The sequence below is a fragment of the Brachyhypopomus gauderio genome, unplaced genomic scaffold (genome assembly GCF_052324685.1).
Source record: "Brachyhypopomus gauderio isolate BG-103 unplaced genomic scaffold, BGAUD_0.2 sc376, whole genome shotgun sequence".
Classification (NCBI taxonomy): Eukaryota; Metazoa; Chordata; class Actinopteri; order Gymnotiformes; family Hypopomidae; genus Brachyhypopomus; species Brachyhypopomus gauderio.
Window position 1 is genome coordinate 15,829 of NW_027507197.1, and position 27,686 is coordinate 43,514.

General features: G+C 41.1%; 3 long non-coding RNA genes across 3 annotated transcripts; 2 read left to right on the forward strand and 1 right to left on the reverse strand.

The window, feature by feature from the left end:
* Positions 1-1,855: 1,855 nt before the first annotated feature.
* On the reverse strand, positions 1,856-9,187 carry LOC143505570 (uncharacterized). The gene is made up of 2 exons (XR_013127877.1): positions 8,987-9,187; positions 1,856-3,793 (listed from the first exon to the last, which is right to left on the reverse strand). It is a non-coding gene; the product is annotated as an uncharacterized LOC143505570 (long non-coding RNA).
* On the forward strand, positions 8,389-11,220 carry LOC143505571 (uncharacterized). The gene is made up of 3 exons (XR_013127878.1): positions 8,389-9,688; positions 10,356-10,742; positions 10,824-11,220. It is a non-coding gene; the product is annotated as an uncharacterized LOC143505571 (long non-coding RNA).
* A 108-nt stretch (positions 11,221-11,328) lies between these two features.
* On the forward strand, positions 11,329-24,711 carry LOC143505563 (uncharacterized). The gene is made up of 4 exons (XR_013127869.1): positions 11,329-12,216; positions 23,369-23,514; positions 23,606-23,855; positions 23,961-24,711. It is a non-coding gene; the product is annotated as an uncharacterized LOC143505563 (long non-coding RNA).
* The last annotated feature ends 2,975 nt before the right edge of the window (positions 24,712-27,686 follow it).

The following is a 27,686-nucleotide window of genomic DNA, read 5'->3' on the forward strand; positions in this document are numbered from 1 at the left end:
ACATGTTTACAGTACATTTGGGCACACTGAGAAACAAGGCAGAATGCACAGTAGACAGTTTTTGCCTTACATGTGCATTCTCTCCTGACAGTAGTTTTCATGTTTTAGCATAAGCAGCAGCTTATAGAAACAGCTGATGGGTCCGCGGGTCAAGGCAGATAAGAGTGTTTTCTACCTCTGCACATTCCTTTAACATAGGTCATAATACACACATACACATGAGCACATGATTTCATACTGAATCACACTTCACAATTCTCTTGTAATCAGTATAACACAATTTCCATCACAATCATATACACTATATAATATAGTATATCAGTAGCGAACCGTGACCTTTAAACCTGGGCCCGCTACCCCCCCCCCCCCTCCCCCCCGAAATTATTTTTTTCCTTTCTTAATAAACTAAATAAAGAAAAACTGAGACGACAGTACAGCTTTAAAAACGCAATAAACAATAATATCTGTACTAGATAACATCTTAAGCAAAATAAGTTTCCAAACAAAATAAGGTTCACAGCTCCGTGGTTCTCGGAAGCGGAATATGTAAACAACGCGCACGAGGACGTCAAAGGGATGAATCGAAACTAGCTAGCGATGGTGCTAACGACAGCTAGCGTCGCCACAGCGGGCGGAAATTATCATACAGTTAAGCCCGCCCACTAAGAGAGAAGATATGATTGGTCAATTTTGCTGTCATTTGAAACTGGTATTGCGCTGAATTATAACTGCCAGGCCCTCTGTAAACGAACAGCGGGCATCACAGTCCTGATAGGGGGAGACACAGGCTCACAGGCTTCCACTCAACCCCTCACCTTCCAACACAGATTGAATAGACACGGGTGAATATTTTATTTGCTTATATTTTTGTAATTGTTTAGATGTCGAATGTCAAACTGTAAGTAGATAAAATAAAATTGGATAATTATATATATAATGCTTTAAGAATATTTTAGGCCCTCTGAGAGGGCGTAGAGGGCCCTGACGGTTCCCCACTGTAGTATATATAGTATATACACTCACCGGCCACGTTATTAGGCACACCTTGCTAGTGTCAGGAATGGCAATCACGCCCGTGACCGCCAGAGGGCGCCATCGCTGGAATATTGACCAGAACACCTGACTCTAATTTACTATTCACCACACCCTACTTAAGGACTCTGTTCACAAGTCGCCAGTGCGAAGTATTGCCTCTCTGAGTGTCTTTACCAAGCTGTGATCCTGTGTATTTCTCTGATTGATGTTCTGGTTTCTGATCCTTGCTCTGTGTTTTTGATCCTCCTGCCTGTTTGGCCCTTTTGTTACCTTTGTCTGCTGCTCTTAGTCTTCTCTGGTTTTTGACTCTCCCGTTTTTGTCTTGCCCTTTTGTGCTGCTGCCTGTCTACCCTTTGGGGTCGTCCCCTTTTGGGACTTCAGTTCATTGTTTTTCTATATTAAAATTCAACATCTTTACACCTGCTAATGGATCCTTCTCTACCCTCGGGTTCACCACCATTACAGCTAGTACCAGGTTGGACCCCATTTTGCATTCAGAACTGCCTTAATCCTTTGTGGCATAGATTCAACAAGGTACTGGAAACATTCCTCAGAGAGTCTGGTCCATGTTGACATGATAGCATCATGTGATTGCTACGCAGTTGCTGCAGATTTGTCGGCTGCACATCAATGATGCGAATCTCCCGTTCCACCACATCCCAAAGGTGCTCTATTGGATTGAGATCTGACTATGTAGGCCACTGGAGTACAGGGAACTCATTGTTGTGTTCAATAAATCTGTCTGAGATGAATCATGAATTATAACATGGCGAGTTATCCTGCTGGAAGTAGCCATCAGAAGAAGGGTACACTGTGATCATAAAGTCAAAGTCAAATTTATTTATATAGCACTTTTTACAACACATGTTGTCACAAAGCAGCTTTACAATCGTATGGCTCCAGATCCATAATGAGCAAGCCAAAGGCAACAGTGGCGAGGAAAAACCCACGATGATGGTGGGGATTAGGAAGTGAGGGAGAGACAGCCTCCCTCACATGCACCTGTTTTAATTAACTTTGTAATTTTATTTGTTGGCTGTAACTGTATTGCTGTTGTTGCATCTTGGCCAGGGCTCCCTTGAAAAAGAGGTTCTTAATGGGATTTTTCCCTGGTAAAATAAAGTTTAAATAAATAAATAAAAAATTAGGAAGAAAACCTTGGGAGGACCAAGACTGAAAAGGGAACCCATCCTCCATTGGGCAGCCTGTTAGCACAAGTCCGTATTTGTGGACAAAAGGTGGTTCTACATTTATGGTTCTAGTTCCCACAGTCCCTTCGGTGTAGATGTTGGGCCTCAGGTAGGAGCATCAGCACGTCCTTTTGTGGCAATGGCACATCCAACCCCGGCATCAGTACATCCACTGGCAAGTCAGACCATCTCCCAGGTGCTTGTAGGTGCTTGCATGCAATCGTCTTGGGTAGAAGCCTGCAAAAAGATAGACAATACAGACTGAATGTGTGGACATCAATTTAAACCACTATTGATTTAAACATACATAGCTCAAGTGTTGTAACGTGTGAGGAGGACTGGGTATGGATTTTGGTAGGTGAGTGTAGCAGTTGCGTGGCAGTGTTTTCCAAAAGAAACACATGATTTTCAGTTTTGAATGTTTGAATGTCTTATGTGAACAACTGTGTTTAATGTTTTGCAAAAAGTGTGTTTTAGAATTTCTAAATGAGTGTAAGGCAGAGAATGTGCTTAAGGTTTAGCACACCAGGTCAACAGATAGGCTACATGGGTTACATGCACAGGGTAACATAAGAGTGGTGGAAGATGCACACAGGTCGACTATATCCTCTGTAGGAGACGAAACCTGAAAGAGGTTAGTGATTGCAAGGTGTTACCCGGGGAGAGCGTAGCTAAACAGCATAGGATGGTGATATGTAGGATGATGTTGGAGGTGAAGAAGAGGAAGAGAGTGAGAGCGGAACCTAAGATCAGGTGGTGGAAGTTAAAGGATGAGGACTGTGGTGTAAAATTCAGGGATGAGGTGAGGCAGGTACTGGGTAATGGTGGTGGTGTTCTGGATACCTGGGATGAAACTTCAAATGCAGTGAGGGATGTGGCTAGGAAGGTACTTGACCTCAGGACAGAGGAAGATAGACAAGGAGTCGTGGCGGTGGAATGAGGAAGTTCAGGAAAGTTTGAGAGGAAAGCGGTTGGCTAAAAAGAATTGGGATTTTCAGCGAGATGAAGAAAGTAGACAGAGGTACAAGGAGATGTGTCGCAAGGCAAAGAGAGCAGTGGCAGAAGCTAAAGAGAAGGCATATAGCAAGCTGTATGAGAAGTTGGACACTAAGGAAGGGGAAAAGGATCTGTACAGATTGGCCAGACAGAGAAACTGTGATGGGCAGGATGTGCAGCAGGTTAGGATGATAAAGGATAAAGATGGAAATGTGTTGTCTGGTGAGGAGAGTGTCTTGGGAAGGTGAAAGGAGTATTTTGAGGAGCTGATGAATCAAGAGAATGAAAGGGAAAGAAGGTTAGAAGAGGTAGAGGTTGTGAATCAGGAAGTGCCTCAGGTGAGCAAGGAGGAAGTAAGGGCTGCAATTCAGAGAATGAAGTGTGGTAAGGCAGTTGGACCTGATGATATTCCAGTGGAGGCATGGAAATGTTTGGGAGAGACAGCAGTGGAGTTCTTGACCTAAGAGGAGGTTTATGGATGCAGTGGTAGAGGATATCAGAGTGGCTGGGGTGTCAGTGGAGGACACTCAGGACAGGGCCAGATGGAGGAGTTTGATCCGCTGTGGTGACCCCTGAAAGAGAATAGCCGAAAGAAGAAGTGCATTAAATTAGATCATTCATCTAGTGTGATTATTATAAACTTACGATTGTCCAAGGTTTGTGCCAGCACTGTTCAGTTTCAGTACAGCTGTGCACAGGGGGAACAACTGGCACACTGAGCTGAGAAAAATGTGCAGTTTGAAAAAGCAAAGCCACTATACGTTTGCATAGGGCAGTGTCTGCGACATGTGAACAGCATGCGTGTCTCAGCACAACAGGAGTTGAATCAGAAAGTCCAATCTGTAAGAGGGTAAGCAAAATTAGTAATGACTTTGTTTAATTCAGGGGTTCCGTATACCAGTCCTGGGGATCCTATATCACACGTTGTGTTTTACCTTTTCTAAAACCTGATTGACCTATTTAGCAAATTAAGATCAATGTGGGTGGGGCCGAGTAAAAAAAGTGTTTTAAAATGGAGAAAAAAAATGTGCATGGCATAAGAACCCCAAGAATGGAACCTGGACCCGTTTGCTTATTTTATGACAATAGATTTTGCATACAGAACATGGATAGGCTATCACTGACATTAAAATAATGCTCAAGTTATACATAATCCTGAGACATGTATATCTGTCTAACCCAGGGATGTCAAAGTCAAATACACAGAGGGCCAAAAAACCAAATTTACTACAAGCAGAGGGCCGGACTGGTTCAATGTTTATTAAAACATATTGAAATGATTGCACATAGCCTATTGAACCAAGACCTAACACAGTGTATATTATTTAATGCTTAAATGAATAAAGCAATATTTTCTTATGGATCTGTCAGTAATTTCAAGTGAAAACATTTTTCAGCAAGCAAACAGATAAAAACAAACTTCCTTCAAAGAAAACATGTCCTGTACATTAAATGAATAAAGTCAGGGGTGCAATTACTTACTTTCTGAGGTGTATGCAAACATACTATCGGAACGAACGAAAGTTGTTGACGGGGGGAGGGGGGGGGGGTGGCGAACGTAAGATGGACACAAATTAAGTATTATATCTCATCGATTTGGCGCCCCCTCTAGTGCAGCGCCCCTATGCGTCGCATACGCTGCATGCCCCCTTTTTGCGCCACTGAATAAAGTAATAAAGGTTTGAAAAGTGCTGGAATTTAGGCTAAGTACTTGAAAATGCTTGAAATTGTAACTACTTCGTTTCACAACAAATATCTGTCTGACTGAACAGGAGTGAGTTTCCCAAAACGTTCTTAGCACTAAGTACTTCTTAACCTCGTACATAAGAACGAGGTTACGAAGTACTTAGTGCTAAGAACGTTTTGGGAAACTCACCCCAGTTCTCTTGTATTGCGTTAACAAATACGAGCCTCTTGTAATTCCAGGACGAAACATGAGAGAACGTGAAGACGTTAAGATTGGGCGTTTTGAAAATAAACAACCATTAAATAATGTGAATAAAAAACGAATCATTTCGAATATATGTATAAATATTTAACTTAATTAAGTTTAATGTGCTGGTGCGCGCAAAGTTGCAAAATTCGAGAGGTGCACGACCTCACGAATCGACAGAGCGCACAGGTGAAGCCACTGCGATTACGTCATTTTCGCTGCGCGGACCCTCGCCGCTTGTGTGCGCTACAGTGACTTTGCGGGCTACCGTTGCATTGTGGGGAATGTAGTGTTTGTGCGTGCAAAACACCATCGGGTGGCTGTGTCTTGCGGGCCGGTTCTAATAGTAATTAAATATCATCCAGGGGGCCATAGATAATCAATTCACGGGCCGGATCTGGCCCGCGGGCCTTGACTTTGACATATGTGGTCTAACCTGTCAACAAACCCCTTAACTTTTGTTAGTCAAAAACAGTGAACATCTGAACTTAACGACAAACAGAGACTCCAACCCAGTCACTGAGACCCCATGTCATGCATATTTTAGTGCTTTTCCTCATTTATAATACCAGATTCAGCTCATTAACTAAGTAAAAAACTGTCATATTGGAGGAACACAAAAAAACTGCAAAGTATAGTGTTGACAGGACTGACTCTGGGGACTCTGTTTTGCCAATATATTCATTCCTAGAGCAGTGTCTCTTAATCCTACTTGTGGTAATTCACATAGCTCAACACACATAATCCACTTCACTAGTGACTTAATAAACCGTTTGTTTGATAAGCAGTTGGAGCTAGATCATGTACATTCAATACTTAGTGTGTTGAATCGTGGAATATTTAAAACTGTGTGGAGCAGTTAGGAACAGGACTGAGAAACACTGCCATAGAGTTTCAAGCTCAGCTCCAGGATACCAACAGCTCAATGTTATTCCAATTTTAGAACAATACAGTTGTATAAAATTAAAAATAATTTAATGCTAAACTGTGCAGTGTTGTGGACACAGGACTGAAATATGAAACCCCTGCTTTAGCCCTACACTTCCTCCTCCCTACTCGTAAACTGTGGTGACTCCTTCTTCATGGACCTGTAGCACAGGCTCTCACACTGACCTCCCCTGACAGACGGTGTTCTGTCGAGTTGTGCTTAGCATCGAGTTGTGCTCGTTTGCGGTTTTGCACATGCGCAGACCCACAGGCTTGTCATTTGTTTCTATTGTCATTTTGACCTATAAACATGTAAATGTTTTACATACTGGCTTTGCAAAGATGACATGAGGCAGGATTTCATGAGGCAAATTCGTGGTGGTGCCTCCACTTTTCTAGAATGTTCAGAATGGTCAGCGCAAAATTTAAGAGATTTCTTTCCATGCTCTCTACTTCACTGTAATCCATGCCTTAAAAACAAACAAAAGATAAGATATATAGCACATTATACTCAGTACTCTATATATAATAGAGATGTACTATGAAATGTACCATTTTACATCCAAATAAAATTATAAAAGTTATCCCATCTCTTCTCTCTCCCTATCCATATATAGCTATGGAGAACAGGTGGGATGAGGTATTCAACTTCCTCTCTCAGGGATCATACCCATCTGGGTATAATAACTCCCAAAAATTACATTTGAGGAGGTATGCTTCCAAATTTACTGAAAAGGGTGAGCATTTATTTGTTTAAATGTAGCCAGTGTCTTGGTAAGGTAGCTCTTTAATTATTATACGACTTTAATGAATGTTAATGAATATTCAATGCAGAAGGACAGCTTTTCTTTAAAAGTAGAAAAGCCATAAAATCCAAAGAAGAGGCAAGAAAGCTTTCAGGAATTTCACGCCTCTCCGATTGGAGGACATTCAGGCATCCTGAAAACTCGAGCTGCAGTGTGCTCCAGATTTTACTGGCTTGGCATGACCATTGATCTTGACAACTGGGTATGTGTTGAAGTGCGTTCTTGTGTGTTTTGAGCTGTTGATAAATCTGCATAAATATTAACAGTGACTTTCTTAAAGGTCTTGGAATGTGATCAGTGCCAGCGAACTGGAAAACCTTTGACTGGTGCCCAGCCATTGGAGTGTATAAAAGTAAATGTCCAGTGGTATCTCTATAATATACAACAGCTTTTAAGAAAAATGTTGAAATGTAAAATAAAACATGTATGTTTTAAATTTATAGGTATCTGCTGTCTAGGAGCTCATTGGCATTGATTGGACAGGACCGCTTCCAAAAACTGCCGATGGCTTCCAGTATATCCTGACAGCCACAGATTACTTTTCCAAATGGGTTGAAGCTTTCCCAATAAAGACAAAATCAACAGCTGAAGTGGGACGAAATATTTGCTCAATTTTATATAGACATGGTTGTCCAAATAGAATACTCTCTGATCAGGGAAGAGAATTTGTGAATGAAGTATGTCTAATTTTTTTTATAAATGAATGAATGTTTCAATTTATATAGTGCCTTTTCACGATACCCAAGGCGCTTTACAATTGTTAAGACAGCTACCTCTCAGACAACCAATCACACACCGGCGAGAAGCGGCAGCCAATTGCGCACAGCAACTTGTTTTTATTGAACAGAGAGAGACACAGACATACACTATGGGCATTTTTGCTGTTTAAGCATGGTTACATAAATGTGTCTCTAAACATACTTAATTATAGCATTTTACCCACATGTCTCATATCAAAATGTTCAGAACAATCTCAGCTCTCTTCCTAATGAGGTTACATTGACTTAGAGTATTGCATAAATAAATAATATGGTCCTAAACCTGGAAATATGAGGCATATTTTCAAAAATTTTCACATTTTATATGAAATTACACATTTACTAAAAGATCAATAATATTGTTGCTTGAAATATGTTTGCTCAAGGGTTTGCTTCACAAAAATAGTGAAACATGTAATATATATAGTAGTATACAAGTACAAAAATGTGTACACCAAACTACAAAACTCCCATCAAACTCCTGAACTACAGGCTAAATCAGCATAGCCAAAACCATATCCACTCATCTAGATTATTATATACTATACTTTCACATCTACAAAGCAAGCATATAGGCAAAAGACAAATACGAAATAATAAAAAAATAAGTAAAAATAATTTTATAAAGAATAAATTACGAATTTTGCACAGAAGCAGTTTCTAGCTAGCCAGCCAGCTAGCCAGGAGGCTAGCTAGACAGCTAGTAACACATCACGAGCCGATCTGCGATCGTCCGCTATTATAGTGAGCAATATTGCAAAATAACATTCATTTAGCCTTCGATCTGTTATACTTTTCATAAAACCCTTCAGGAAATCAACATAGGTTCATAACCGCTATGTAGTAGTAGTAAGGGCTAGTAGTAGTAGTAGTAAACTACTGAGCAAAACCGGTTTGTTTACCTCAGGCGTCAAAAAGCGGCCAAAACTTCCGCAAAGGGCGATATGTTTCCTGAGGTCGTAGGTCATCGGTCACGAGTCTCTCCTCAGGCCTACAATATGGGGGTCATCAGTAGACGCTAGCTAGCTAGATGCTACATAGAACTACAAACAGGACTACAGTACACCATCGCGAAATTCGCGACCCTATCTGTGATCGCCCGCTATTATAGTGATCGATATTGCATTTAGTCATCGATCGTTTATATTTTTCATAAACCCCTCAGGAAATCAACACAGGTTCATCAGTAGACGCTAGCTAGCCAGATGCTAGCTAGCTGCTAGCTAGCGAACTAACTACACGGGACCATCGCGAAATTCGCGACCCTATCTGTGATCGCCCGCTATTATAGTGATCAATATTGCAAAATAACATTCTATTAGTCATCGATCATCAACATACCTTCACCATCGCCATGTAGGTGAGTAGACGCTAGCTCGCTAGCTAGCGGCCGTCAAAGTGTATTTCCGTGTTTGTCCGAGGTGAAACGGATCTAATGCCGTCCTAAAACCCTCCTACATCCGTAAAGGGCGATGTGAGTGATGTCAGCGGTCATGTAATGACTGACACTTGAATCCGCCAGTCACAGCAGTCACAGGCAGGAGCAATCCCCCCCCCCCCCCCCCCCTTGTGCAAGCCATAAAAGGATTAGCCATATACGGGCGTGCTTCAACTCGGTCATGTATTGCCATCTTGTGGCCAGTCTGCTCAAGCATGAATTAACATTTTTTTGAAAACAGTTTCCAGTTTTCAAACACGTTCTAACCGTGTGCCTGCGATGTTGTATCGCTGAGATATTAATAACATTAATGTATATACTCGCACGGTGGCCATCTTTGACGCATGGGTGCGTCAGTAGACCTGGGTGTCAACCACATCAAGCCATACAGAAGAAGCCAAAATGATGACAGGCAAGTCACCACTCAAGAATCTCACAAGATCCTCAAAGAGAATGAGACCAGCACATGTTCTGATGGCCCCAACTCTTTGACCATGGGAGGAGATTTGGAAAGACTAACTGAAGACATTTACCTGCCACAGAGACCATCAGTTATCCACTTTGCCCCTAAAAAACACACTCAAGTCTGTGATGCAACAACAGAGGTAAATTGAGGCCTACATAGGTCTTGAATATATTGTTTCTTGTTTAGTGTTTATTTGATCCATTCCTTATTATTCAATGAGTCTTTATACAGACATTTTTTCAATTACACAATCATTAGAGTATGATGAGTTTGCCTTTCACAGCTTTCTGTATACCAGTCAACAGTGTATGTGACAATTACCACTGTTGACTGTTGAAGCATCCCCCAGGTTCATCAGCCATACAGGAAAGCATACAAGAAAGAGGTTGTTAATGAGTTCTGTGTTCAAGTTTGACCTGTTGGTCATTTGTTCAGCCTACCCTTGTTTATAGTTTGCATGAAAGGGATTTGGCCTGTTCAAACTATACATGTTGGCCCGTTGGCCATTTAGACCTGTTGGACGTTTGTCAGATGCACTATGTTGCCAAAAGTATGTGCATACCTCTTCTAATGAACTGATCTGGCCAGGCATGGTCATTGTATGGGAGGGAAATCTTAATTCTACATCATGCAATGGCATAGGGAATTGTGTATAGATGGCCCTGGGTTTGAAAGGCCCTGGCGTTAAACTAGGGCAAATGAGAATGGTGTTCATGTATTCACATGCTTTTGGCCATGTAACTGTAATAGTACAGGGATTAGAAAAAACAAATATCTATGCTTTGACATTCATGCTGTGCTTTCAGTTCGAATGTTGTGGGCTGCAGAAGACTGTGGTCGGGTGGAGGCAGTTGTTGGACCATATAAACTGTTTGATTCGTCTTTCCGTACACTGCATGGGACCGAGTGGCTGGCTGATGATGTAAGAGACCAAATCACTGTCAAAATGTATTACAAGAGGAAGTATAACAATCTTTAATGGTTGTTTATTTTACAATGCAGGTTATTGATGCGTACTTGCACACACTCATTGAAAAACAGCAGGTAAGTGGCAATTATATTTATGTAGCTGTGTTAGGTATTTCTTGCAACATAATTAAAATTTCAGTTGTTCTTAACAGAAAGCTGTTCACCAGCTCTGTGGCGTTATTGCAACATCGTTGTTTTCTGGACAATTCCAGAGGCTCAAAAAGGTACTTTCATCACTTTTACAGTCTAGCAGTAATGATTATCAGTAACAATAATGACAACTTTGTATTCAACACATTCTTTAGATGACGTTTCCACTGGAGGAAATCTGGATGTGCCCTGTAAACACTGGGGCTCACTGGGTTTTAGTGGTTTGTTTACCTTTCCTTATTTTTCAGAGCAGGTTTGTTTACACTACAAGTCAAATGTTTGGTCACACCTACTTTGTTTATTTTTATTATTTTTGACATAAAAAAACTGGAAAGATGCTAAAGCAATGAACGAATGCTGTGCTCTATTTATGCTCTAATAAACAAATATTAGATTCTTTGAAGTAACTGTCCTGTTCATGAAGCAGCACCTATGATGCTTTAACATCAGTCCTGAACACATTCTCACATGCAGAGACCTTGTAGAGAACTAAAGTTCTGAAATAAAGGGTGCATTTAAAATCAAGTATGTTGAGAATTAATTAATATATACAACAACCTTCCCAAATTGTCTTATAAACAAATTAAGGCATAATCCTTTAGATTAAAATGTCTTTTTTTTTGTGTTCAAACATTTGACTGGTAGTGTACATCAGTCATTATTTGCATGAATCGTACAGAGATATTCTAATTGTGCTATGATGCAGCAGAGTGTTATAATATGACGAGAGAATAACATGAATGAACTAATTTCTTTTAGATTGTCAACATGTCTGACAAGGTCCTTGTGTTGATCGATCCCCTGGCAAATGAAAGTGCACTCGAGCGCAAGCTGCTACGTAACTGGCGGTAATAACATTTTAACATTGCTATTTTACAGTGCTAATTTTGGAGCTTTTTTCTGAAAAGAACTGGTGTGATGTTAAACTGTGTTCTTCTATCATTTTTTAAAAACAATAATTAGGAACTTCTTAAGGATGACAGGCCATGGAGACCAGGAGCCTAAATGGACAGTACAAACAATACTGCACAACAAGCAGCAGGATTCCAGCAGTTGTGGGATTTTAGTGTTGAGGGTAAACCTTTTGAAAATAATGTGATGGGCATTTATAAGTAACTGATATTACTCTTACCATGTAAAATGCCACTTTGCAGTTTGCAGAAGATTATTTCCAGAGGAGAAACATCAGCGCTGTCCAGACATCCCCACAAGATGTTACCAAGGCACGACTTGAAGTAGCCTGTGCACTGCTGCAGTGTAAAGTTCAGTGGTATCAAACACTGCATGAAAGCAGTGCCATAAAGTTTTCTTTAGTCAAAACCCATATAAATCCATATTCCATCATCTGACTCAAAGGTAACGAAACTATCAATCTGTGTCCTGTACCATAAAGCTACTGCAGAGACTCTTTACTACATGATTATTTCTAGAGAATGAGTGCTACAGTTTAAAACCATACTAAAATCATTGTTTCTAGGGAATGCAGATGATTACTGTGTGGTGTGCTCCTTGCTGGAATCTGATGCAGACAAGAGCATGATTGAAATGGTAATGTATAACATAAGCATACTTTGTATTATTAGACAACTGGAGTAGTATTAGTACTAATATGTACCTAATGGCTTTTTTTGGGGGGTAGGTGCAGTGTGATTTCTGCAGTAGGTGGGCACATGTTGAATGTGCCGAATACAACAAAGAAACTAGTCTTATATGTGTGCAAAAAATGTTACTGTTGTAAAAAGTTAGTGTTGTGCTTGGTTTATATACAAGTTCTAATAAAGAAGTTCTAATAAACTGCATATCCATGTTTCCCTTGTCCATACAGTGCACACAGAGTTAGTAGCGATGTAAAAAAAAAAACAAAGATGGGTGTGACGCTGGGCGCAGGGAGACGGACGAGGCACGAGTCCAATGGTCTTCCACTAATGTTATTTTATTTAATACAAAAATAGTCCAGACAGCGCACGTATAGCTTACACACATGAACGTATAAGACTGACATAAATGACGAGCACGGGACAATGCGCGAACGCACATTAAATAGACAAACCACATAAGCGCCGAGTGTTCATGAGATGAGCCACAGGTGAGACTGATGAACACACTCAGACACAACCACACCGACGGAGATCCTGTCTACGACTAGACGTAGACAACATAAACACACGGCCAAAGGGGAGGGGCCAGGAGCTGTACCGTGACAATGGGTCTGTACTGAAAGCATGATTTGATAAGGAAAGCATTATTTGATGTAAGATATCAGCCTATCGAGATATGCTCACCATGTAAAATATTAATAAGGAAGCTATAATAGATTTTAATCCACACTTCCCTTGTCCATACAGTGCACACAGGCCTCAATTTTTCTTAAACTGAGTTTGTCATCAGGTTTGGCTGATATGTAAAGTTGAGTGTCATCTGCATAGCAGTGAAAATTGACACCATGTTTGTTTATAACTGTGCCCAATGGTAGCATATATAATGTAAATAATAGTGGTCCTAGAATGGAGCCTTGCGGGACCCCATATTTAACTTTTGTACGTTTGGATGGAATATTATTGAGCTCTACAAACTGATAGCGATTTGTTAAGTAAGAATGAAACCATGAAAGGGCTGTGCCAGAGACTCCAACCCAGCGTTCTAACCTTTCTAGCAAGATCCTATGATCAATTGTGTCGAAAGCTGCACTAAGATCAAGAAGCACTAACAGCGATGCATAAACTTGATCTGAAGCAAGGAGGAGGTCATTTGTTACTTTAACTAATGCTGTTTCAGTACTGTGATGGGGCCTAAAACCAGATTGGAACTTTTCAAATATGTGATGCCTATGCAGATATAGGCATAATTGCTGGGCAACAGCTTTTTCTATGATCTTAGATATAAATGATGTGTTTGAAATGGGTCTATAATTAGATAGTACAGTAGGATCAAGATTTGGTTTCTTAATCAGAGGTTTAATACCTGCTAATTTACATGATTTGGGCATGTGACCTATTGTAATGGATGAGTTAACTATAGTTAGAAGAGGTTCAGTTACCGCTGGTAATACCTCTTTTAATAACTTTGATGGAACCGAGTCTAGTGTGCAGGTAGCACAATTTAAGGAAGAAATTATTTTCTCTAATTCTGATTGTGGGAGTGGATGAAAAGCATCAAGTTTTTTCTCCCAGTATGCGATTTAAATCGATGTCAACCAAACCAGATGACATACCAGTTGTATTACTAATAAAAGGTTTTATATTTTGTCTAATATTCTCAATTTTATTATCAAAAAAATCTATAAATACATTACTAGTGAGGTTTACTGGAATCTGAGGTTCTGCGCCTGCTTGATTTATTGTAAGTTTGGAAATAGTATTAAAAAGAAATCTAGGATTGTTTTTATTTTTCTCTATCAGTGAGGCTAGGTATGCTGAGCGTGCTTTAGCGAGTGCCCGTTTGTAGTCAATGATGCTATCCTTCCAGGCACAGTAGAATACTTCCAACTTAGTAGATCGCCATTTCCGCTCTAATTTACGTGCTATTTGTTTTAAGTTTCTAGTTTGGTCAGTGTACCACGGAGCGAGTTTTTTAGATCTAGTCTTTTTATATTTGAGTGGAGCTACTATGTCTAGAGCTGATCTGCAGGTATTCTCTATGCAGTTGGTTAGACTGTCTAACTCTCCTGGATAGGATGGCGAGTGGGCTAGAGCAGTTAAATCAGGGAGGGCTTCAATAAACTGTGTTGCTGTTAATGAATTTATCGAGCGCTTTATACACTGCCGAGGAGACGGGCGGGTATTTATGTAAAGATGAATCTCAAATTTGACTAAATAGTGATCAGAGATAGCTACGGTTTGCGGGAGTATATTTATATTATCTACGTCAATACCCAACGTTAAGATTAAATCTAGGGTATGATTTTGATAGTGTGTGGGTCCTACAACGTTTTGTGTAATGCCAACAGAGTTATGCCTATCGAGATATGCTCACCATGTAAAATATTAATAAGGAAGCTATAATAGATTTTAATCCATACTTCCCTTGTCCATACAGTGCGCACAGAGTTAGTAGTGATGTAAAAAAATATGGGTCTGTACTGAAAGCATGATTTGATAAGGAAAGCATTATTTGATGTATGATATCAGCCTATCGAGATATGCTCACCATGTAAAATATTAATAAGGAAGCTATAATAGATTTTAATCCACGCTTCCCTTGTCCATACAGTGCGCACAGAGTTAGTAGTGATGTAACAAAAATATGGGTCTGTACTGAAAGCATGATTTGATAAGGAAAACATTATTTGATGTATGATATCAGCCTATCGAGATGTGCTCACCATGTAAAATATTAATAAGGAAGCTATAATAGATTTTAATCCACGCTTCCCTTGTCCATACAGTGCGCACAGAGTTAGTATTGATGTAAAAAAAATATGGGTCTGTACTGAAAGCATGATTTGATAAGGAAAGCATTATTTGATGTATGATATCAGCCTATCGAGATATGCTCACCATGTAAAATATTAATAAGGAAGCTATAATAGATTTTAATCCATACTTCCCTTGTCCATACAGTGCACACAGTTAGTAGTGATGTAAAAAAAATATGGGTCTGTACTGAAAGCATGATTTGATAAGGAAAGCATTATTTGATGTATGATATCAGCCTATCGAGATATGCTCACCATGTAAAATATTAATAAGGAAGCTATAATAGATTTTAATCCACGCTTCCCTTGTCCATACAGTGCGCACAGAGTTAGTAGTGATGTAAAAAAAATATGGGTGTGTACTGAAAGCATGATTTGATAAGGAAAACATTATTTGATGTATGATATCAGCCTATCGAGATGTGCTCACCATGTAAAATATTAATAAGGAAGCTATAATAGATTTTAATCCACGCTTCCCTTGTCCATACAGTGCGCACAGAGTTAGTATTGATGTAAAAAAAAATATGGGTCTGTACTGAAAGCATGATTTGATAAGGAAAGCATTATTTGATGTATGATATCAGCCTATCGAGATATGCTCACCATGTAAAATATTAATAAGGAAGCTATAATAGATTTTAATCCACACTTCCCTTGTCCATACAGTGCGCACAGAGTTAGTAGTGATGTAAAAAAAATATGGGTCTGTACTGAAAGCATGATTTGATAAGGAAAGCATTATTTGATGTATGATATCAGCCTATCGAGATATGCTCACCATGTAAAATATTAATAAGGAAGCTATAATAGATTTTAATCCACGCTTCCCTTGTCCATACAGTGCGCACAGAGTTAGTATTGATGTAAAAAAAATATATGGGTCTGTACTGAAAGCATGATTTGATAAGGAAAACACTATTTGATGTAATATATCAGCCTATCGAGATATGCTCACTGTTGTGTTGTTCAATAATGAGACCTGTTGATTACTTTAAGTCTTTTTCCTTTATTCTCCTTCGTCATCTACTCCCGCTACACTTCTTCTCTTCCCTTCACTCCTCCCCTCTAGCACCCCCTAGCGGGCTCTATAACTATACTACATTTTCCTTCCCTTGTAGGATTTTAACTTCTAGCCCAACTAAATTGAACATCTTGTGGCCTAGTAACATTTCCAACATAGAACCTCACATAATAAAACACGTTTTAAACCACCTTAACTACTAAAACAAAACCATTTCCCACATTATTTTTTTTCAATTCTACATTCTGTAGCGAGCTGGCTTCCTGATAACCCTCCCAGATCTGGTGGTAAGTTCATCTGCAAGTGCGGTTTCCGGTACTGTGACAGTCTCTTGAGGAGTCTCAGTTGGCAAGTGTTGTGACTGTAGTAAATCCTCGGGTGCCCTAATGTCTAAGTCCGGAGTCTCTGGTTCTGGGATGTTGACCTCCCCTATTATGGGTGCATGTCGGAGGTGTTTGACATTCCTCATAACTCTACTTCCATTTTCAGTGTTGACCAGCTCAAAGGAAGAGTCAGAGGTACTCCTTACTATAACATAACGCACATCTTTGTATCTTGAATCCAACTTGTTGTTCTCCAGATTTGCAATGTATACAATGTCTCCGACCTCAAAACCATGTTCTTTTGCTCCATGTTTCTTGTCAGCATACTCTTTCATTTTCTTCTTATATTCATCATGATGCTTTCTTATGTCTCTGTTCTCATTTTCTTCTTCTCCCCAATGAGGTAGTTGGTTGCGCATATCCCTCCCAAAGATGAGATAAGCTGGGGTTTCCCCAGATGCTCTGTGGGTGGTTGTACGATACGCCATCAGGATCTTTGACAGTTCGTCTGTCCAACGCTTTCCTTCACACTCACTGACTCTGAAAGCCTTCTTCAGATAGCGATGGAAGCGCTCAATCTTGCCATTACTCTTTGGATAGTAAGGGGATGCTCTGATATGTTTGATTCCACAGGTTTTCAGAAAAGAGTCAAAAAGAGTGGACACAAATTGCCTTCCATTATCAGTCACTACCTCCAGGGGGTATCCAAACCTTGCAAATATCTTCATTAGTTCTCCAGTAACTGTCTGTGAAGATATATCAGACACAACTACTGCTTCTGGGTAAGACGTATAGTAATCAATTACTGTCAGTATATGCTTATTATCTATAGGGCCTACTAGATCCACACCTAGCTTTGTCCATGGCTTTGGGGGCAACTCCAGTGGCTGAAGTGGTTGATCGTCATGCAGAGGTTGGTTCAGAATGCACGTATTACAGTGTCTAATCAATCTTTCAATGTCAATATCCATATTAGGCCAATAAAATTTGTTTCTCAAAGACTGTTTTGTCCTTACTATTCCTTGGTGTGTTTCGTGTGCAATGTTCATGGCCTGTCTTGTTTTGCTTTTGGGCAGCACAATCCTGTGGGCCCTAAGGATCAGTCCGTTGTGGGTCGACAATTCCTCTGCACATCTCTTATATGGTTGCAACTCCTCCGTCATGTTTGTTGGCCATTGTCCTGTCTCAATAATTGATATAAGTTGGTTCAGAGTATTGTCTTCTTGTGTGTCTTTTCTGATGTCCTCGAGTGTCATGGCTGGTACTTCACTTGCGAGTATGGAGAGTACCCTCTCCATGTATGTGTCAACGTACTTACTACATTCTGCGGCAGACAAGGGCAGTCTAGAGAGAGAGTCTGCTATGTTACATTTACCAACCACGTGTTCAATTTTGTATTCAAATGGATGCAGTCTCATCCCCAGTCTCTGAATTCGTGGTGGCAACATTGTTGCTTTTTCTGGATTGAACATATAGATCAGTGGCTTATGGTCTGTTTGTATGGTAAACTTGCCGCCCCATAGGTATGTTCTAAAGTGCTCTACAGCCCAAACACATCCAAGAGCCTCTCGTTCAATTTGTGAATATCGTCTTTCCGTGGCAGTTAAAGAGCGACTTGCATATGCTATTGGTTTGTTTTGTCCAGTGGACTGTTTTTGAAGTAGAACAGCTCCTAATCCTATTGGACTGGCATCAGCAATTACAGTGGTCGGTGCGTCTAACTTGAAGTAAGCTAGGCATGGTTGACTTACCAGTGCTCTTTTCATGTCTTTAAAAGACTTTTCAGTCTCTGTGGTCCACTGCCATTCTTCACCCTTTCGTGTCAGTCTCCTGAGTGGTTCGGACATGTTTGCATAATCTGGTATGAATTTCATCAAAAATCCACATGTACCTAAAAATGAACGTAGTTGTGAAATGTTCTCGGGTCTTGGTGCCTTGCTTATTGCTTCCACTTTTCTTGGATCAGGCTTTATTCCCTCTCCTGAGATCACATGACCTAGTATTTCAATCTGATTCAATCCTAACACACATTTGTCTTTGTTAAGTGTCAGTCCTCTCTCCTGAAATCTTTTGAACACTCTCCTCAGTCTTTCTTCTAGCTGTTCCTCGTCATCTGCATATAAGACCATGTCATCCATGTAACACACTACTCCCGGCATACCACTAAGCAATAAATCCATAGCCTTCTGATAAGCCTCTGGTGCTGATGATAATCCAAATGGTACCTTTTTGTACCTGTAGCAACCTCGGTGTGTAATGAATGTGGTCAGGTGTCTTGACTCTGGATCTAAGTCAATTTGCCAGAAGCCTTTCCTTGCATCCAGTTTTGCGTAGACTTTAGATCCCTGAACTGCTTGGAGAATGCTATCTACAGTCGGTACTGGGTGTCTTTCCCTAATCACCGCTTTGTTCACCTCTCTGAGGTCTGCACAGAGCCTCAACTCTACTGTATCTTTCTTTGGCGTGAGCAGTAAATTCGAAACCCACTCAGATCCTTCATTTACTTCTTCAATTATGTTCTGTTCAAGCATTTTGTCCAATTCTTGATTCACAGCTTCTTTCATGTGATATGGAATTTGTCTTAATTTCTGTGCCACAGGTGGTACAGACTTATCTACTGTTATCTTGTGTGTGTACCCCTTTACATTTCCCAATCCTTTGAATAGTTCTCCATATTCTTTAAACAGGTTCTGAAATCTTTGAGACTGTTGTACTGCACTGACTGTCTCTCTCTTGTTCAGTATGTTCAGTGTAAAGCTGGACTTCCGTCCTAACAGTGGCTCAGCATTGCCTCTGATCACATAGACATCGTCCTTCATTCTGTTTCCCTTCCAGTAAAATTCAGCTTCGAAAAATCCAATGCATGGTAATGGTGTTTTCTGTCCATATGCATAAAACTTTTTCGTTGTTAATTTCAGCTTTGTGTTTGTTTTGAAAAGTCTATTGTAAAGACTGTCAGATATAAAGTTACTACTACTTCCTGTGTCTATTACCATTCGCACTATTTGTCCATTAATCCGTATTGGTTCTTTTCCTTCAGGGTCAACAGAATAAACAAACTCGTCAGAATCGTCTGAGCTGTATTCATCGACATTTCTCAATCTCTCTGGTTTGGTCCTGCCTGACTCTGATTTTCTTTGTTTTAGATCAGTGTTTCCATAACCACTCTCTTTGTCCGTAGTCTTCTTTCTGCAAACTCGTGCATAATGACCCACTTTCTTGCAATACATGCATTTAGCTGTTCTGGCCCCACAGTCATCTGCCTTGTGGTTAGTCAATCCACATCTGTAACATACATTGTTTTCCTCATCACAATCTCCTTTCTTGACAGGGCCCTTCTTTTCAAACCATTGAGGCTGTGTGTGTCTGTCTTTGGTAAAGTTCACAGTACTATCCTTTAGTCTATTGCCGTCTGACAGCGTTTTGGCTTCTGCTTGTGCAGCTTCAAAAACTCTTGCTACTGTGAGTGTTCTCTCCAATGTAAGTCCATCCTCCTGCAACAGCTTATCACAAAGCCTTCTATTTGCACATTTCTCCACAATTTGGTCCCGTATCATGTCTGATTCTAGCCCTGCAAAGTCACACGATCTGGCCAGTTCCCGGAGTGCATTCACATATGCATCAATAGTCTCGTCCTGAGCCTGAGTTCTCTGTCTAAATTTATGCCTCTCGAGCACTACATTTCTCCGTGGTGTAAAGTATTTGTCCAGCACGGTTATTGTCTGCTGATAAGTGTCCTTCGGACCTTCTAAGTTAGCAAAAATACGTTGGACGGAGGTTCCTATACAATGTAGCAAAGTAGCTCTTCTCACCTCATCCGTGCTGTGTATGGATCCACTGGCAATTTCGAAAATCTTATACGAGTCCATCCACAATTTATATTCCGTGTACAGATCTGCTACTCCCATATTCAAAGAATTTGGTGGTAATATTTGTACCATCGTATTCCCACCTGGCTGTGCTTGTCCATTAGCATTTCCCGTAGGCTCGTCCGCCATTTCGTTGTGCAGATCACGCTAACTCTGCTAGCTCACAAAATGCAATCAGGTCCTAAAGTTTCTAAAGTCGGTTCGGAACGTTAAATCCGTGTCGTTCTTCTCTTCACTTTAATGTGTCTTGATTCTTTGTTTATCCTCGTCGCCATAAATGTTGTGTTGTTCAATAATGAGACCTGTTGATTACTTTAAGTCTTTTTCCTTTATTCTCCTTCGTCATCTACTCCCGCTACACTTCTTCTCTTCCCTTCACTCCTCCCCTCTAGCACCCCCTAGCGGGCTCTATAACTATACTACACTCACCATGTAAAATATTAATAAGGAAGCTATAATAGATTTTAATCCATACTTCCCTTGTCCATACAGTGAGCACAGAGTTAGTAGTGATGTAAAAAAAATATGGGTCTGTACTGAAAGCATGATTTGATAAGGAAAGCATTATTTGATGTATGATATCAGCCTATCGAGATATGCTCACCATGTAAAATATTAATAAGGAAGCTATAATAGATTTTAATCCACGCTTCCCTTGTCCATACAGTGCGCACAGAGTTAGTATTGATGTAAAAAAAATATGGGTCTGTACTGAAAGCATGATTTGATAAGGAAATCATTATTTGATGTATGATATCAGCCTATCGAGATATGCTCACCATGTAAAATATTAATAAGCAGCACAACTCGACAGAACACCGGTCCCTATTCGACACTGAATAAAAAATATACATTTAACATTTAAAACAACTGCACAGATAGCACATTAGACAGCTACATATCTAACCCTAGATAGTAGACTGTAGACACATTAGCAATATTTTCATGCTGTTGAGCTGTGTTAGCAATTCTGACCATTATAACAGGGTGAAGATATCAAGCGTTATTTTAATGCAATGCATGCCTAGAAGTTAAGATCATTGAACAACAGCCAAGTTGCAGCTTCAACATACGAATCCACTTGTCAACAGGACAAACTAGCGCAGCTAACACTAATGTAGTTATCCTTGCTAGCATTAACTAACTAGATTATTTCATGGGCCAACCTAAAATATCAGATAAAATTTTCCTTACCTTCGTATTTGTGTATGTATGACGAGGCATACATTTTTTTGCTTTAGATCCAGGTTCTGAACCGATCGCAAATACAGGCCATCTAATGTGTATTTTTCCTATACTGAAACAAACTGCGTGCGCTACATAAGCAATGTCTTTGGTTTCATTCATGCTTTTCTCCCCCCCAGAGTTGTAAGGAAAATGCTTTATTGAGTTTGGTTTGGTTTAAAATGTTGTCATTGAGTCCAAGTGCGAATATGGGAGCGGGATAGTATCACCCCGCTTTGTGCAGTATGGTGGGGAAAAAGCCAAGTTGACAAACTGCAAACGTTTGTGACGGACGAGCAGAGTAAACGTGGCGAACTCGCACAGGCTCGATGAAGGAGAAGTAACGGAGGCGCGTAACGGCAGAGTGCATCACTTTTAAAAGTAGGTGAGTTGAAGGAGGCGGCACGGTGGTGTAGTGGTTAGCACTTTCGCCTCACAACAAGGCGGTCTGGGTTCGATTCTCGGTCTGGGCTGCTCTGTGTGGATTTTGCATAAATTTGTGAAAGATTTAGTGTCCTTTGTGCAAGGGGCGTAAGCATGAAGTTGAAAGGAAAGCAATTAGTATAAAATAAAAGGATGGTTTTGCAGTAGGTCTGGACCACGGCTTTTTTCAACTGCCGACGTTGGCACTGGAGTAACTTATTACGCTTATACTTTACCTGGCGGTCCGGCGTGTACACGGCAGCGTCAAGGTCAGATTACGAACCCCCCACTGAGTGGGCAATCGGTTCGTAGCGCAACATGCAATCCACTGACCTACGGGAAAACCTCTTCTTACTTAAAAAAAAATAAATTTATCTTTGAAAAAATATATATTGATAATAAAATGAAATAATAAATACCACAATAAGATTACTTTTTAATTTATACCATTAGTTTAATAAAGAATCAAATTTCGCCGTTTTGAAAGAAAAGATCATATATCAAACATTTGAAGATACAAGACGGAAGTTAGCATAGCAACGTCAACAAACGTTGACCGCGTAGTGAGCATGCGCACAGTGCTGTTTAGCTAATGTAAATTGGTTGTTAAAAATGTTTGTCATTTAAAAACTCATACGATTTTTTATTATTTTATTCTTCTGTGAAAACACAAATTTCTGGGTTTTTCCCCCCTGGAAAATGATTTATCAACTTTATTAACATAACTCTCCAAGATGACTAGTAGTATTGTTGGAGAATTTTATTTGTAAAAGAATGCTAAGGTATATTTTAACCACAATGCTCAAGAATGAAAGCTCATATATTCTAATCAAACAGCTTTTTATAATCCTTATAGAATTTGACTAGCCTTAAAGTATTAACCAAATTTCTTATGTTAATCACGTTATATTTTGCTCACATTGTAGTATTTGTCACAGTACGGCGGGCCCACTGCTGGTCGCCCCCGTCTACAGCGGCAGCTGTCCTGTATCGTTGCGTTGTGTGTGTCCCTCGGGTGGGCGGAGCCCGTGATCCGTCTCACCTGAGGGTCGTTTGTTTGCCTATATATGTCTTGTCTTTTGTACCAGTTGACCGCTGGTTATTATATCCTTAATTCCGATCAAAGTCACGGGTTTTTGGTTTGCGCACTTTTCTTTTAAACGTGAACGCTTCCATTTTATTTCGCTCACCCTGCCCGTCACAGTATTAATCAAATTGCTTATTATCAAGAGTGTCGGAGAAAATGATTGTCTGCTCTTTCCCATATTCTAAGTGCCTGCAGGATACAGGATGTTTAAAATAAGCTTCTGTAGGTCAGTTTGACAAGACCAGGAAGCGAAGACCTCGCTTCCACTCTTAGTAAGGAAACATCTGTATGTTTAACGTATGTAATCTCCTATGTATGGCTTTTGTGACACAACAGAGGGTAGACGGCATCCTTGCACTCTGGGACAAACTGCCAGAGAGCGACAAAGGCAGTGCTGTCTGCCCGCCACGTCACAGAAACCGACTGTCCAAAAGCAGTCTTTCCTAGACGTCTGTTGTCGCTGGGACAGAGAGTCTGAAGCGGTAGGCGAACATTCAGTAATCCAGTATCCTTCGGGCTTTTCTAGTTTGGCTTGTATCCGTGTCACTGATTTCGGTCTGTGTCTGTCTGCAGCTGCTTCCTCGGACAAGGCAGCGGGCCTGCTCAGTGGCCCAGGGTGAGCCGCCTCGTCGAGGCCATTTGCCCCGGCGCTTTGTCGCCTTCACCCTGGTGGGCAGACCATCGCCGGCGTCAGGGTGAACAGGTGGGCTGCCATCATGAGGGACTACGGCGTCAACAGGGGCGTAGTCCTGGGCAGCCCTGGCCTCGTGGCACGGACCAGAATACAGCTCTTTGAGCTGAATCAGAGGACACTGACCCAGTGGTGAGTTTACCCACCTTTAAGTCTTTTTGGTTTGAAATTGATCTCATTGACACTGTGAGCTATACAGGCTGATTACTCATAGGCTGTGTTGCATTTCTGTTACAGGTACAAAGCCAGGAAGAAGAAGCAGGAACAGGACGTTCTGTGCCTGAGCGTTGGCCAGTCCAGCACTCCCACGGTGGCCTCGGAACCCCTCCCTCCCGCGATGAGCTAGCTCCCGGAGCGTCCCACGCACGCCCACCAAGCCTATGACCAACATCAAGGCAGACGCTTCCGGACAGGCTTCCCAGCGCGTCTGAGGCCACCTTCCTCCGACGAGGCTCCAGCCATCCCTGTAACTCGGGTTATCTTGGACTGCACTGAGCTCAGGTGTCAGACACCATCATCACCACTCCTACAAAGTGAGATGTACTCCGCATACAAGTCTCACTGCACCATGAAGGGCCTAGTTGGCATCGCCCCACACGGTGCAGTGACATTTGTCTCCTCACTTTACGCTGGGTCAGTCAGTGACAAAGAGTTATTCAAACAATCAGGATTGGCCAAGTTGCTCACAGAAGAAATGGCAGTGATGATTGGCAAGGGCTTCCTAATTACTGATTGTGTTAAGTGCAAAGTCTACTGCCCACCATTTTTGTCAAAGCAAAGTCAGATGCCTGCATACCAGGTATCTGAAACGCAATCCATAGCCCGACTTGGTGTACGCGTAGAACGTGTAATAAGGAGAATCAAACAAAAGTTGTTTGATGGCATAATTTCCTTTTCCCCACACAGTAAACAATAACCAGTTATTTACAGTGGCATGCCTGTTGTCAAACTATCAAAACAAAGCACTAGTTAAGTCATGGGTTAAAATAAAGCTCTTATTTTTATTAATCAAACAATAATTAATTACATATGAATAATTTGTAACATTTACATTTGTAACTGTAAATATTTTTTTCATAAACTTTTTTCATATTTCCAGGTTCTTTACATCAAAAACACATTGTGCTGTTTAAGAAAAGCTCAAATACTGTTAAATAAGGGAACATTTGATTTAAAAAAGATTCTGTATAGAACATGTTAACATTTCAATGACTGATATTTTGTCATATATGTGTAGAAGTAAAATAAATCTGTCTTCTCACGAATTTGTCTCTGTACATTTGCATTCATATAAACACGCTCCACAAAAAAATCCTCCTTAGCCCACACCACAATCACACCAGTGAAGCCCGCTGATTAGTAACTGACATTTGAATCTGCCAGTAATACGCATGTCTTTTTTTAGTTTTGAACATCCGTACTCCATATACAGATACTTACAGTCAATGTAATTCTTCACATTAGGGCATTTAATCTCGACCAAGCCAAACTGGGGGTATTCAGTGGGGTCAAATACGACACCATCAGGGGCTGCACCAAGCCAGTGAGCATCTGGGTGGATGATGAGGCCACATGGTGTGTGATTTACATTGAGTATCCTGCAATACTCAGATGCTGCTCCGGACTCCATCTCTAGACCTCTCTTCATTTCAGCCGTCCGTCTGGTACCTCTGATGATGCGTTCAGCAAGGGACTCTGCAGAGCTATGCCCTCTGACATGGCACACCTCACGAAAACGTGACGCTGTTACTCTAGGCTTGAGCCAGAGTTGACATCTCAATTCTGTGAGCCATATCAAGTGACACCTCCAAAGACTTCAGGTGAAAGAGTTCCTGTTCAGTGCACACAAAAGCACAGGTGGGTGCATCAAGGTGGTGGTCTTTTAGAGGAAGAAGTGGGGTTGATGGCACATCAGGGTGGAGAGTGATGTGTCGTGATGGTAAAACAGGCTGCTGATATGACAGACCAATGCCTTCCTGCACCATACCAAATGCACACTGCACAGCTGGCTTGTGGGATGCCATGCCTATAGTGGTCACCATGCCCCTGTAGAGTCCACTCCTACAAATTCAAGTACAGACAATATCCCAAACTATAAGCATTTAGTTTAATATTAAATTAAAGTTTATTGTAACTATACATTTGTGATAGAGCAGCTAAACTGCACAATTGCATGTCTAATTAGAAGTAATTAAGCATCATACCTAACTCCACCTTGAGATGTTCCATTTGGCACAGGTTTTGTGATCACCATGTTGTTGATTGCTCCTGGCTTTACACCCTAATAATATGGACAAAAGTTGCTGTAATTTAATTCAGGCAGTGAATTAAATTAGATAACCTAGCCACTAGGGTGCACACACCAGTGTATTTTAGTGCCGGTCCTAAGCCTGGATAAATAGGGAGGGTTGCGTCAGGAAGGGCATCCGGTGTAAAAACTGCGCCAAATCAAATGATGCGGATCAAAAACAGAAATTCCATACCGGGTCGGTCGAGGCAGGGCATTAGCGGAAATTGGACTACTGTTGGGACGAGGAGGAGAGGGGGGAAGAGGGTTCTGAAGCTGAAGGAGAGGAGGCAGAGCAGGAAAGTGGAGGTTAGAGTTGGTACGTTGAATGTGGGCTCTATGACAGGTCAAGGGAGAGAGCTAGCTGATGCGATGGATAGGAGGAAGATAGATATACTGTGTGTACAGGAGACCAAGTGGAAGGGGAGCAAGGCCAGGAGCATTGGTGGTGGCTTCAAACTCTTCTATCATGGTGTAGACAGGAAGAGAAATGGAGTAGGGGTAATCCTGAAGGATGAATTTAGTAAGAGTGTAGTGGAGGTAAAGCGAGTAAGTGACAGGGTGATCTGTGTAAAGTTGGAGATTGATGGGGTGATGATGAATGTCATCAGTACTTATGCTCCTCAGGTAGGTTGTGATGTGGAGGAGAAAGAAGAATTCTGGAGAGAGTTAGATGAAGTTGTTTTGCAGGTTCCTAATGAAGAGAGTGGTTATTGGAGCAGATTCAAATGGACATGTTGGTGGAGGGAACAGTGATGATGAGGAGGTGTTGGGTAGATATGGTGTTAATGTAAGGAATATGGAAGGACAAATGGTGGTAGATTTTGCTAAAAGGATGGCTGTAATTAACACTTACTTTAAGATAAAGGAAGAGCACAGGGTAACATAAGAGTGGTGGAAGATGCACACAGGTCGACTATATCCTCTGTAGGAGACGAAACCTGAAAGAGGTTAGTGATTGCAAGGTGTTACCCGGGGAGAGCGTAGCTAAACAGCATAGGATGGTGATATGTAGGATGATGTTGGAGGTGAAGAAGAGGAAGAGAGTGAGAGCGGAACCTAAGATCAGGTGGTGGAAGTTAAAGGATGAGGACTGTGGTGTAAAATTCAGGGATGAGGTGAGGCAGGTACTGGGTAATGGTGGTGGTGTTCTGGATACCTGGGATGAAACTTCAAATGCAGTGAGGGATGTGGCTAGGAAGGTACTTGACCTCAGGACAGAGGAAGATAGACAAGGAGTCGTGGTGGTGGAATGAGGAAGTTCAGGAAAGTTTGAGAGGAAAGCGGTTGGCTAAAAAGAATTGGGATTTTCAGCGAGATGAAGAAAGTAGACAGAGGTACAAGGAGATGTGTCGCAAGGCAAAGAGAGCAGTGGCAGAAGCTAAAGAGAAGGCATATAGCAAGCTGTATGAGAAGTTGGACACTAAGGAAGGGGAAAAGGATCTGTACAGATTGGCCAGACAGAGAAACTGTGATGGGCAGGATGTGCAGCAGGTTAGGATGATAAAGGATAAAGATGGAAATGTGTTGTCTATTGAGGAGAGTGTCTTGGGAAGGTGAAAGGAGTATTTTGAGGAGCTGATGAATCAAGAGAATGAAAGGGAAAGAAGGTTAGAAGAGGTAGAGGTTGTGAATCAGGAAGTGCCTCAGGTGAGCAAGGAGGAAGTAAGGGCTGC